The sequence below is a fragment of the Mastigoproctus giganteus genome, chromosome 10, assembly GCF_048544385.1.
Source record: "Mastigoproctus giganteus isolate SK-2022 chromosome 10, ASM4854438v1, whole genome shotgun sequence".
Lineage (NCBI taxonomy): Eukaryota > Metazoa > Arthropoda > Arachnida > Uropygi > Thelyphonidae > Mastigoproctus > Mastigoproctus giganteus.
Genome location: NC_143584.1, coordinates 201,346,461 through 201,359,317, shown reverse-complemented (window position 1 = coordinate 201,359,317; position 12,857 = coordinate 201,346,461). Strand labels below are relative to the sequence as shown.

The window sequence follows — 12,857 nt, the reverse complement described above, 5'->3', positions numbered from 1 at the left end:
CAGCTCAATCGTGAATTTTATGAAGGGTGATAGTGAGTTGAGGTGGGTTAGGAGTCGCTGACCTGAGTCTCTAGGGATGACTACGAACACATCGTCTACATAGCGACACCAAAAGGCGATGTGATCTGGTGCGTGTGTAAACGCACGTCCCTCTAACTCTTTCTCATTTCTCAACCCATTCTCTTCTCCTCTAGTTGGCAAGACCACCTACACCGTCTCCAACAGTGTTGAGTTCATGAAAGGATCCGCACTATATCCATCTCGCAAGATCAAGTCATGGCATCGTTCGATGTCGTATCACTCTTTACCTCCATCCCAGTGGAACTTGCCATCTCTTGTGCAAAACAACTCTTGGATAATGATGGAACCCTTAGCGGCAGAACTAGACTGACGCCTAATGACATTTCCGCTGCCCTCAGACTGTGCTTAACAGGGGGTGCAATCATGTTTAATGACTTGATCTACCAGCAGATACATGGCACAGCCATGGGTTCCCCTGTCAGCTCGGTCACAGCAAACATCGTGATGGAGAAGTTAGAGGGATGTGCGTTTACACATGCACCAGATCACATCGCCTTTTGGTGTCGCTATGTAGACGATGTGTTCGTAGTCATCCCTAGAGACTCAGGTCAGCGACTCCTAACCCACCTCAACTCACTATCACCCTTCATAAAATTCACGATTGAGCTGGAGTCGAACAACTCTATACCATACCTAGATACGCTTGTCCGGCGCGAAGACACATGCTTGAAGATGACAGTTTATCGTAAGCCTATGTGTGCTGGCCAATTTACCAACTTCCAGTCAGCACACGCACAGGGCCACCTCCTCTCAACTGCCCGAACCTTGCTAACTTGCGCCTGGACACACTCCAGCTCCGCAGATGAAAGACGCAAAGAGATCACCAGAGTCAAAGTAGACCTTACGAGGTGTGGCTACCCCATCGACGTCCTTGACAGGTGTGATCTACAAGCACGTGACAACATGACGACCAACAGCAACGCCAACAGTGACGAGTCATCCACGAGGGCATTCATCCCATACTACCCCAACCTGTCACAGCAGATCGGTAGAATCCTAAGATCGCATGGGATAAAGTGCATCCAACTCCCAGGCAGGAAACTGCGTTCTCTCCTTTCCAACATAAAAACACCTGTCCCCACCCTTCTACAGAGTGGTTTGGTCTATCGCATCTCTTGCCGTGACTGCACGAGCTGCTACTTTGGAGAGACTGGACGTCGACTCGAGAAACGTCTCTCAGAACATAAAAGGGCGATCCGTTTGGCAGACGTAGAACACTCAGCTATCACCGAGCATGTCTGGACAACCCACCACGACATCGACCCACACCGCGATGTCGTGGTTGTGGACAGGTCCCACCATTACCTGAGGCGTACCTGGTTGGAATCGCTAAATATAAAATGCTCGGACACCGCTTTGAAAAGGAACAGTGGTTGTCAAGTTAACCCCATCACAGAGTCAGTAATTCTATCCATAGACAAACGCTGGCCACGTCACCACCATACGTCACAGCCACAAACATCAACAAACAATTAACCACGTGCCTCACGCACCATCCTGGCAGTGCATCTCTATTCCAACTGCCATTCAAGTATTTTAATCCGATGAAGGCTTCCACCCAGCCGAAAGCTAATTTATTTATTGTAGTTTATTAATGCTCTGTGTAACAAAATAAAAATAAATTTTCGCACCTATTATCTTGCAACCCCTGCTGTCTTCACAACTACAGCTCAAAACAAAAAAAAAGAAAGAAAGAAAGAGACCAAATGTTTAGTTTGATTTAGTGCATCGCGTCGATTGTTGTGTTCCATCGCACTGCAAAAGGACAAATTTTGTTTCGTTATTTATGTCAGGGATGTCAGAATTTTTTTTTCATCATCATCATGAACTTGGTCCGGCTTAGGTCTTTTAAGACCTGTTCCATTGTAGCTCTTGGAGGTGGTCTTGATCTCACCATTGTTGTCTTGGTTGACCAACATCTCTCTTGCCTGTAGGTTTGTAGTTAAAGGCTAATTTTGGGATCCGGTCTGGGTTCATTCTTTCTACGTGGCTGATCCATTTTTCCTGATACCATTTTATGTCATTTACTGTTATCTACTTTTAATTTCTCGCGGATATCTATATTTCTCTGGTGGTCTAGTCTTGTAAAGCCTAATAATGGTCTTAAAAATTTCATTTGTGCTGCTTCTAGTTTGTGTGCATCTTTCTTATTTATGACCCAAGTCTCATAGCTGTAGAAGAGGGCTGGTTTTGAAGTGATGTTGTGCAGTCATAATTTTGTTTCAGTTGTCATTTGTTTTCCAAAGTGGCATTTAATCATTCCATTCATTTTATTATATTTTTGTAGTTTAATGTGGATGTCTTTCCCTTCATTTGATATTAAATTTCCCAAATAGGTGAAGTCAGATATTTGTTCTATTATTTTATCATCAATAACAATTTTGACTCTTTGTATGTTTTTTCCACATAATCCCATGTTTTTTGTTTTTGAGGTGGAGATTTTCATCTCGTACTTTTTACCTATTTTATTAAGTTCATTTGCTGCTGTCTGTAGTTCATCTTTGGATTTTGGCATTATAACTTGATCATCAGCATATAATATAGTTTGGATTTGATTCCTGTTGTTCAACTGTATTCCATTGTTAATTGTTTGTTTTCATTCTTTAAGAATTTTATTGATGTAGATATTAAATAAATTTGTTGATAGCCCACATCCTTGTTTCACTCCTTTATTGGTGTTAATTGGGTCTGATAGTTGGCCATTAGAATATTTTATACAGACTTTTGAGTTTTTATATAGGCTTTGGATTGCTTTCCGGAGTTCGGTTGGAATATTTTCTTCACGTAGAATCTGCCAAAGTTTTTCCTGGTTTACATTGTCATATGCTTTTTCATAATCAATAAAGAGCAGAAATGTTGGTAGATTGAATTCTCTTCTTTTCTCCAAAATTTGCTGTAGTGAGAAAATGGCATCTATTGTGCTTCTCCCTTTTCTGAACCCACATTGTTCTTCTTCTAAGAATTGTTCACTGTATTTATTAAGTTTATTCTTTAGTACATTAGAAATTTTTTTTATAGTAACTATTTTTTTTTTTTTTTTTTTGTTTAGAAATTGCGAAAATGATAGGCAAAAGCAAGAGTTGTTCTTTCAAATTAAACAAAAACTTGAAATTATTCAAAAGTTTGAAAATGGTGCATCCCTTAAATCTCTAAAGATTACAATTTCACATATGGTGACCAAACCATACGTGACATTGTAAAAAATAAAGGGAAGCATCGTATTGGACACGCGAGTAGTACATGTTAAGCTTTTTTTTTTTTTTTTTTTTTTTTTTCGTGGTTAACTGCAGGTAACTGAATCAGCGGATATGAGGGCACAACTATATTACAATCTCAATTTTCTTTCAAAATCAAGTATGCTACAAAATATTCCAACTTATTACAAAATGAAAAGCAAAACAAGGCTACTCAGCTTATGACTCAACTACAGAAGCAGAAACAGTGTTTTCAACACTGTCAATTGCTCAAGAATCTGCAAATGACGCATGTTTTGTGGCTATCTATCATTCTCTGACAGCAAATTTATTAAAAAAGGTGGTTGGTTAATGCGATTGGTCATACCAGTCTTAATAAGGTATTCAAAAGTTTACCTTGTTGTCATGTAGAATAATTCCTCACTGAATTTGGTATGCTGATGGATATTTAATTAATCAGTGAGAAAAATTGCTTCTGAGAAAAAACATAATTGCTAATTTTGATTCATTTTTAGGAAATTTGCATATACAGTATATATGCATATGCACCTAACTGTCTTTGTCATGTCTGCCTGTCCATCATTCCACATGAAATGACTTGATTCCCAGTGGACAGATTTTCATGAAATTTTATATTTGGGTCTTATAAAAAATATTTGTCGAGCAATTCAAAATTTCATTAATATTGAATCAACAGAAATCCAGAAACTATTTCTTTTTTTTTTTCCCATACAATTTGCACAGAAAAAGAAATTAATAGATTAAATGTAGTTTTAATGCAGTATTGTTAGCTTTAGACAGTCATGTATTATTATGTTAGTCACATACTGAAGAGCAATATCCCAGTTTGTCTGAAACGTAAAATAATGAATCAATGTATACTCCCCACCATGACTTATGGAAGTGAAACTTGGGCACTCACCAAAAGAATGGAAGAGACGCTGAGAACTACACAGCGAAGAATGGAACGAATCATATTGGGAATCAGACTGTTAGATAAGAAGAGAAACACATGGATTAGGCAGCAAACTCAAGTAAAGGACATTCTTATCAAAACTAAAGAACTAAAATGGTCTTGGGGAAGACACATAGCTCGAAGAAATGATGACAGATGGACTAAGAAAATAACAGAATGGTATCCAAGAGGAGCTAGAAGAAAACCTGGAAGACAAAGGCGGAGATGGATAGATGAAATTCATGAGTTTTCGAGTAGTAAATGGATGGCCAGTGCTCAAAACAGAAGGAACTGGAAAGTTGCTGGAGAGGCCTTCATCCTGCAGTGGATTGAAAATGGCTGATGATGATGATGTATTATTATGTAAGCCTTGTGAAGAGACATGCAGAGAGAAAACACAAAAAAAAGTATATGGGAAAAGAGTAATAAATATACAGTTGCAATTAAACTGAATGGCTAAAGTGTAGAGAACTTAAAACTATAGTTTTATTATAGGCTGTAAAAAGTTATAATCTTAGTAAGTAACTGATAAAGAGATAACTGTACTTGCTTTTTACTCCTAGTAAACACAGAAAAAGAAAGAAAAAAAGTCTTATAATAACTTTAAAGAGGTAAAAAATCAAATACATCCAAAATGTAATGCACTGCATACATTAACTAACTTGTTGAATAATGAAGTTTGATTTTGTTGCTTTTAATAAAAAACACAATCCAAAAAAATGGCTTCTTTGAAGATAAGCAAAAAATATATATATTAATAATAATAATTAAAATTCAGTTATATAGTAACCAATTAGAAAAAATTATCATCATTATTACAGTCACTCCTCTTGGTATCAGTCTATATTTGCAAGTTGGGGGATTCTTTACCAAAGAGATACAAAAGAAAACTTGACATCATTTATCATTACTATAAATCTAACATAATCAATTTAAATATACAATAATAAGGAAAGTCTTGCCTGACCAATTTGATTGGATACTATGATGCAGTCACAAAAGAACTGGATGCAGGGAATAACTTTGATATTATATATTTGGATCTTAGAAAGGCTTTTGATACTGTTGCACATGGAAGACTGCTGCACAAATTGGAGCAGTGTGGTATTGGAGGCAAATTGCTGCTATGGATAAAGGGGTGGTTGAGGGGGAGAAGACAGAGAGTGGTAATCAATGGACACTGCTCACCATGGACTAATGTTATTAGTGGAGTCCCTCAGGGTTCAGTGTTGGGTCCATTATTGTTTTCTGTATTTATAAATGATATTGATGATGCTATATCAAGCTTAATGTCCAAGTTTGCAGATGATACAAAGGTTGGCAGGGTTGTTAAGGACACTACTGACGCTATGCTGCTGCAACAGGATCTGGAAAGGTTGATCAGATGGGCTGAGAGGTGGCAAATGAAGTTTAACATTGACAAATGTAAAGTACTACATATGGGAAACAACAACCCCAGAGCAACGTATCAACTCTGTGGTACTACACTGACAGTGGTAGAGAATGAAAAGGACCTCAGGGTTCAGTGTTGGGTCCATTATTGTTTTCTGTATTTATAAATGATATTGATGATGCTATATCAAGCTTAATGTCCAAGTTTGCAGATGATACAAAGGTTGGCAGGGTTGTTAAGGACACTACTGACGCTATGCTGCTGCAACAGGATCTGGAAAGGTTGATCAGATGGGCTGAGAGGTGGCAAATGAAGTTTAACATTGACAAATGTAAAGTACTACATATGGGAAACAACAACCCCAGAGCAACGTATCAACTCTGTGGTACTACACTGACAGTGGTAGAGAATGAAAAGGACCTGGGGGTAATTGTGCAGGCAGATATGAAGTTCTCTGAGCAGTGCAGACGGGCTGCAAGTGTAGATCACGGTGTCTTGTCAATGATATACAGGAATTTTTCTAGCAGGGATAAAGAGGTGATTATTCCCTTGTATAAGGCAATGGTCAGGCCACACCTTGAGTACTGTATACAGGTCTGGAGGGCCTCATTTCAAGAAGGATGTAGAGCTGCTGGAACGAGTACATAGAAGGGCAACAAGATTAGTGAATGGAACAAAGGGTTGCTCTTACGAAGAAAGGCTTAAGTTTTGCAAATTACAGTGTCTGGAGACTAGGCACCAGCGAGGTAATCTGATAGAGGTGTATAAAGCCTTGAATGGTTTGAGCATGCTCACTGCCGATGGGATTCTTCCTCTTGCTCAGAATAATCACCTGAGAGGGCATAAATTCAGATTGAGGAAAGACAGATGTAGGATAGATGTGCGGAAATTTGCATTTAGCCAGAGGGTAGTTGGTTGGTGGAACAGACTTCCATCCCTTGTTGTTGAAGTTGATAGCCTAAATAAATTTAAGGCTCAGCTGGACGGGTATTTTGAACGAACGGAGGGGTGAAGTGGAAGTGTTTTTTTTTTTTTTTTTTTGTCTGATGCTGCATAAGCTTGCTTTCTTGCATCATATGCCTCTACTAATGCTAACATTATCAATCTTCTATTATAGTGGATTTTCTGTGTAATATTTAAATGGAGAAGCCATTAGGCTTTTCATATCAATTAAGAAATACTGTTCAAGATTTAGACTTAAATGGATATCTGATGAGCTAATGTGACTTGTGGCAGAAAAGAAAAATACATGGGATACATACAATTTATCAGGCAATACAGAAGTCTGTGGTAGACAAACTAGTCTGCAATCAAGTCACAAAAGTGGTTAGGCAAACTAAGGCAGATTATGAGAAGAGTTTGGCAAAGGATGCAAAGAAAAACAGCAAAGATTTCCTTACTTATATAAACACTAGAATGAAGGGGATGAATCACATTGGTCCACTTGATATCGATTGTTTAATTGTTGATGATCCTGTTCAGGTTGCTGACAAATTGAATCAGTATTTTTCATCTACATTCACCTGAGAAATTCTGTAGGGAAGTGGAGGCAAGAAGTTTATCAAACTCTAACAGGGAGTTAAATGATTTTGTAATAAGTGAGGAAAGTGGAGGAGAAATGTTAAAGTTAAACATAAGAAAGGCACCTGGGGTGGATGGGATCTAACCAATTATATTAAGGGAGGTAAGCAAATCCTTAGCCCTGATTATGAGAATGTCTTTGGATTCAGAGGAGGTCCCTGTGGAGTGGAGATGTGCAAATGTATCCCCAATTCAATGGGAGGATCAAAGGGTGACATGAATAATTATAGAACTGTTAGACTGACTTCTGTTTCAGGGAAAATAATGGAATTATTGGTTAAAGAAGTAATCCAGGACCATTGGATGGGATGCATACAAATTATCAGCTTATACAGAAGCCAGTGGTAGATATAAACTAGTCTGCAATCAAGTCACAAAGGAGGTTAGGCAAGCCAAAGCAGATTACAAGTCTTTGGCAAAGAATGAAAGCAGTAAAGACCTCTTTACCTATATTAACCATAAATTTGATTTTTTTTTTGATTTGGTAGTTGTTGGCGCATCGGCTTCTGTGGCCATATTGCACCTCCCAAGGTTTTTGCAGTACTTTGATCCAAGCCCGAGGCGGGAATCGAACCCGCGACCTTTGGGTTGCCGGGCAGGTACTTTACCCACTCGGCTAGCCCGGTCGGCATTAACCATAAAAGGAATGGGTTGAGTTACATTGGTAAACTTGAATATTAATGATTTAACCTGATGATCTACACTCACATATCTGCATCTACATTCACACAAGGAATTCTTAGGGAATGGGAAGCCAAAAGTTTATCACATTCTAATGGGGAGTTAACTGAAGGGAAAGTAGAAGAGAAATTTTTTTTTTTTTTTTTATGTAAACCCCAAACACGAGAGGTATTAGAACCTATAGTACTTAGTACCGTGTTGGATTGGAAGTTGAAAGAAGATATTTGTTGACATTGGACTTGAACTACTGTAGACTGTAATTTTCAGGAAATACGTATGAAGGAAGGTTGTTCCAGAAAACGGCAGTTGAATGAATAAACGAGGAAGATGAAAAGTTGGTTCTGTGAGTTTGAAGTTGGACAGTAAATGGACGTTGGCTGGCGGCGGCGGCACGAGTTTGGACTGTTTTGAAAGAGGGAGCAGGAAGAATAGAAGCCAATTCAGAAGAACAGTGCCCATGGAAGTATCTGTAGAAGAGGCATGCAGCAGAAACAGTACATTTATGAGACAGCGAGTGGAGAGACTCTGTTAGAGATGAATCATTAATTAACCTAACTGCCCTCTTCTGAATGGAATCGAGAAGCCTGAGAGAGGTTTTGGGGGCACCACCCCAGACGTTGGAACAATATTCCATGGCAGGGCGGATTTGCGATTTATACAGAGTGAGCAGCTGTTTGGAAGAAAAATAACGCTGAGAGCGAAAGAGAAAACCAAGTTTTTTAAATGCAGAGGAAGCAATATTTGTAATGTGCTTGTGCCAAGAGAGATTAGAAGTCAGGGTAATCCCCAAAAGAGATATATCATTTTGCCTAGAAATTGGAGTGTCAATAAAGATAAGCATAGGAGCAGAAGAATTCTTTTTGCGAGATATAAGACAAGACTGAGTTTTAGAAGGGTTGAAATCAACTAAGTTGACTTTGCCCCACTGGAGAATTACATGAAGATCGGCATTTAGGGAATTGGTAGCAGAAAATCAAGCAGGCTTAATGATGGGCATAACAAAATGATTAATAATCATGCAAATCCACAACAGAATCGATTATGTCATTTCATAATCGATTTATGAAAATTAGTTTATGACGAAATCGACAACAATAGTAACCAGAAAGAACTATTGCTCAGAACATTCTCCCAGCCAATAGTTCCATTCACTGCAGAACTATATGTAGTTCTACATTAAATGGAACTACCATGATAGCAACACTTTAGTATAAATAACATCAGACTGAATCCCTCCACTGTCATTTTTTTCCCTTCATTTTCTTCTCATCAATTTCATAATTACTTAATTTGCATATAATCAATTACAAAAATGCCATAATCAAAAATGCAAGCACCCCATCACATGGGGTATGTTAGAGTTACTAGAAGAACAGTAAATAAATTTCATGAATTTAAAGAACTGGCTCAGTCAATAAATTTTGGACATTACAGGAATATCAAAAATATGTTGCTGCTCTGATGCAAACTTAAGGGTGGGTGGGAAGCTCCCTCAGTAGCTTCCCACCCATAAGTTTGCATCAGAGCAGCAACATATTCTTGAACATTTCTGGATTTGCTGGATGAGTGCTCTTTACACCAACAGAGAAGCCCCAATATAAAGGGCCAATCTTGATTAGATACTATGATGGTGTCATAAAGAAACTGGATATGATTAATAATTTTGACATCATATAATTTCAGTAAAGCTTTTGATACAGCTCCACAAGAATAATTATTATATGAATTGGAACAATGTGCCATTAGGGATGAGTTACTTGTGGTTACTCATGATTAATGCTATAAGTAGAGTCCCACAGTGTTTAGTGTTGGGCCCTGTACTGTTTTCAATATTTAATAATATTGATATAGGTAAATCAAGTTTAATGTTTTAAGTCTGATGATGATAAAAAAAAGATGGGCAAGGCAGTTAATGACACTAATCACAGTATGGTATTTCAATAAGATCTAATATAAACTAGACTATATGGGATGAAAAATGGCAATCGAGGTTTAACAGTGATAAATGCAAGGTACTGGATCTGGAAAGCAGTAATCCCAGAATAACATACCATTTAGATAGAAACGAATTCAAGCAAAAGATAACAAAAAAGATCTAGGAGTAACTGCACAGTGTGCCATGAAGTTCTCATGGGGTTCTGTCAATGATATAGAGGCAGCCTGCCAAGGACAAAGAGGTGGTTATTCCATTGCATAAAGGGATAGTTAGACCAACTAAAAATTAAAATGCTGTTTAAAAATTAAAAAACAGGTTTTTAAGCTATTTTCGAAAAATTGATTTTTGAAAATATGTGGAATTATAGGCTGAATGATGTAATTAAGAATTATAGCATTTAGTGCTGTTAAAAGCACTATATGCTATGATGTAATTAAGAATTATGGCATATAGTGCTATGTATAAAAATAGTGCAAATGCATAAGAAATACATAGCTATATCTGAATAAATCAGAATATTAGTAAAACGGCATATAGTGCTGTTAAAAACAACAATTCTTGAAGGAATTGTTGCTTTTAATAGTACTATCATCATCATTAGAACAGCATCTGACAATCAAGTGTAAATTTATATCATAAGATGAGAAGTATAAATGCCTATAAAACAGAAATTTTAAATTTATTAGCTATACAATAGCTAATTTTGATTAATTTTTGAATAGTAAAATTTGTTCTTGTTACTTTTAATGACTAAACACAATCAAAACCAGGGTTTCTTTGAAAACAAGCTCCCAAAAAAAAAAATAATTTTGAGGGGCCTAAATATAATATCCAATTATAAATAATTAAAACAATTACTGAAATCTCTCATTATTACAGTCACTCCTCTTAGTACCAGTCTACATTTGAAAGCTGGGGGGGAGAAAGGATTCTTTACCAAGTACAAAACAAAACCTTGAAATCATTTACCATTACTATAAGTCTAATATAATGAATTTAAATAAAAAGTAATAAAGCTGCCATTACTATCAATCTTTCATTAAATTGCCTGTGTAATTTTGAAATGGAGGAGTCATCTTAATTAACATATGATCTTGTTTTAGTATGGTTATATAATTTATAACCATACTAAAATTGCACAAATAAAATGTTACTGCCATGGATAAAGGGGTAGTTGAGTGGGAGAAGACAGAGTGGTTATCAATGGGCACTGCTCTTCTTGGACTAATATTATTACAAAAGAGATGTTTCAAAATGCAAAATTTTGACTAACACAGAAAAAACTATAGCGTTTAAGTAAATAAGTAATTAATTAATATACAAGGATACAAAAAAAAAAAAAAAAAAAATATATATATATATATATATATATAGAAATTTTAATGCCTTTAAGCTGTCCTACACTCTTTATTTTTATTTCTCCGAAATTATTAGGGCAATCCGAGGACGTAGGAGAAACTATTTCTTATCTATACCACTATTTTTCGCCTTTGTGGAGTTCAGGTTCTATTTTTCCTACTCCTTTAGTTTTTCTTCTTACTATCTGCATGTTTCTCTTTGCGTTAATTTAATTTAATTATTTATTTATTTTTACCGTATCCATCACATAGGGGGCACCACATATTATTTTGACGACTATTACATTATGTCCTAGATACGGTCAAATGTAGTATGTATTATATATTTAATCTTATTTTAATCATTAAATTACGTTCTCTGTCGGGTCAACGATGATTAATATATGCTTACATTTATATTTTACTTATATTTCTTACCTTTGATTCTAATATTTCAAAATTTTTCTTAATTAATTATCTTCATTCGATTTATTTATATTCGATTTATATTCGGCCTATACTGGTTTATATTTGGTTTAGATTCAAATTACTTAGCATATATTGATCATCACAGAAACAGAGAACTACTTGTCGTTTTTTGCCTTCATTCTGGGTGGTTGGCCCCAGTTGAAGTCATCTAGATTGTCGGTAAAAAGCGATAATAATAATTTTTTTTTTTTTTCTTTTTTTTGCGTTTTCTTAAGTCCTTGATGGTATTCTTATTATTGGATTGATTTACTTTTTCTAATGATATTCTATAGACGTTGTGGGTGTATTGCATGATTGCTTGCAACTGCATTAACCCATAAATATTAGTTATTGTCTTTTAACTTTCTTGCTTTCCTTTTATCACTAATATAACTATTAATATATATATATATATATATATATATAATATATATATACATACATACACTATAAAAACTACTTTTAAAAAATGCTGGACATTTTTTTTCCTCAGATTACCGGTTAACATCAGTGAACTACACAAAAGAAACTAAGTCATTAAGTAATCAGTGGCTGAAAAAGAATAAATACTTTCCCTCCTTTTAAAAAGTTCTAAATACAAATCCATATTACAAATTATTATAAAAATATGCTTAACTTACATTAATAATTGGACTTCAAGTGAAACAGTACATTAAACAATGTAAACAGCTGTAGTATTTCAATATAATCCATTAGCACATTTCCAGTGAATTCTAAAACCAGTTTTCTGTAGTAGTTTTTCAAGGTGTCCATTTTTTTTTTTTTTTTTTTTTTTTTTAACTCTTTCCAGTGAAACACTATACACTCCATGCTCTGATTACCAAGCAACAGACTTTGATGACTGTTTCTGGCACCGCAAATGCAAGCACCTCACTAACATCATTCTGTTATTACCAACTAAATTATAGTCATCTATTTCTTCTTCATACATGCCTTATAGAATTTTTATAACTATTATTAAGACTTGCTAAATATGAATGGGTCATTCTTTTACTTTCATCATCCTCTTAACTTTAACTAATAAGACTGGGACAATAATATCCCTTATGACTGGGAGTTATAAGCCATTCTAAACTTTTCCAAAAGCATCATGCAATAAACACATCAAGCTCACTTTTACAAGCATGGCACATTAATACACAATTTGATTATCTTAGCAATCAGTCAACCAACATACTATAAAATGCAATGCAAAAAAAAAAAAAGCTTT

The 12,857-nt window shown here is 35.8% G+C and overlaps 1 protein-coding gene across 6 annotated transcripts in view; it reads right to left on the bottom strand.

Annotated features, from left to right (window-relative positions):
- The window catches only part of ClC-c (chloride channel protein 3), a 378,652-nt gene that overhangs the window by 281,137 nt on the left and 84,658 nt on the right, over positions 1-12,857 (bottom strand). The window contains exon 2 of one of the 6 annotated variants that reach the window (XM_090383985.1): positions 12,073-12,141. The exons of the other annotated variants lie outside the window; for them this stretch is intronic. The gene's annotated coding sequence lies outside the window, so the exon portion shown is untranslated. The remainder of the gene's footprint in view (positions 1-12,072; positions 12,142-12,857) is intronic. 6 annotated transcript variants of the gene reach the window in all.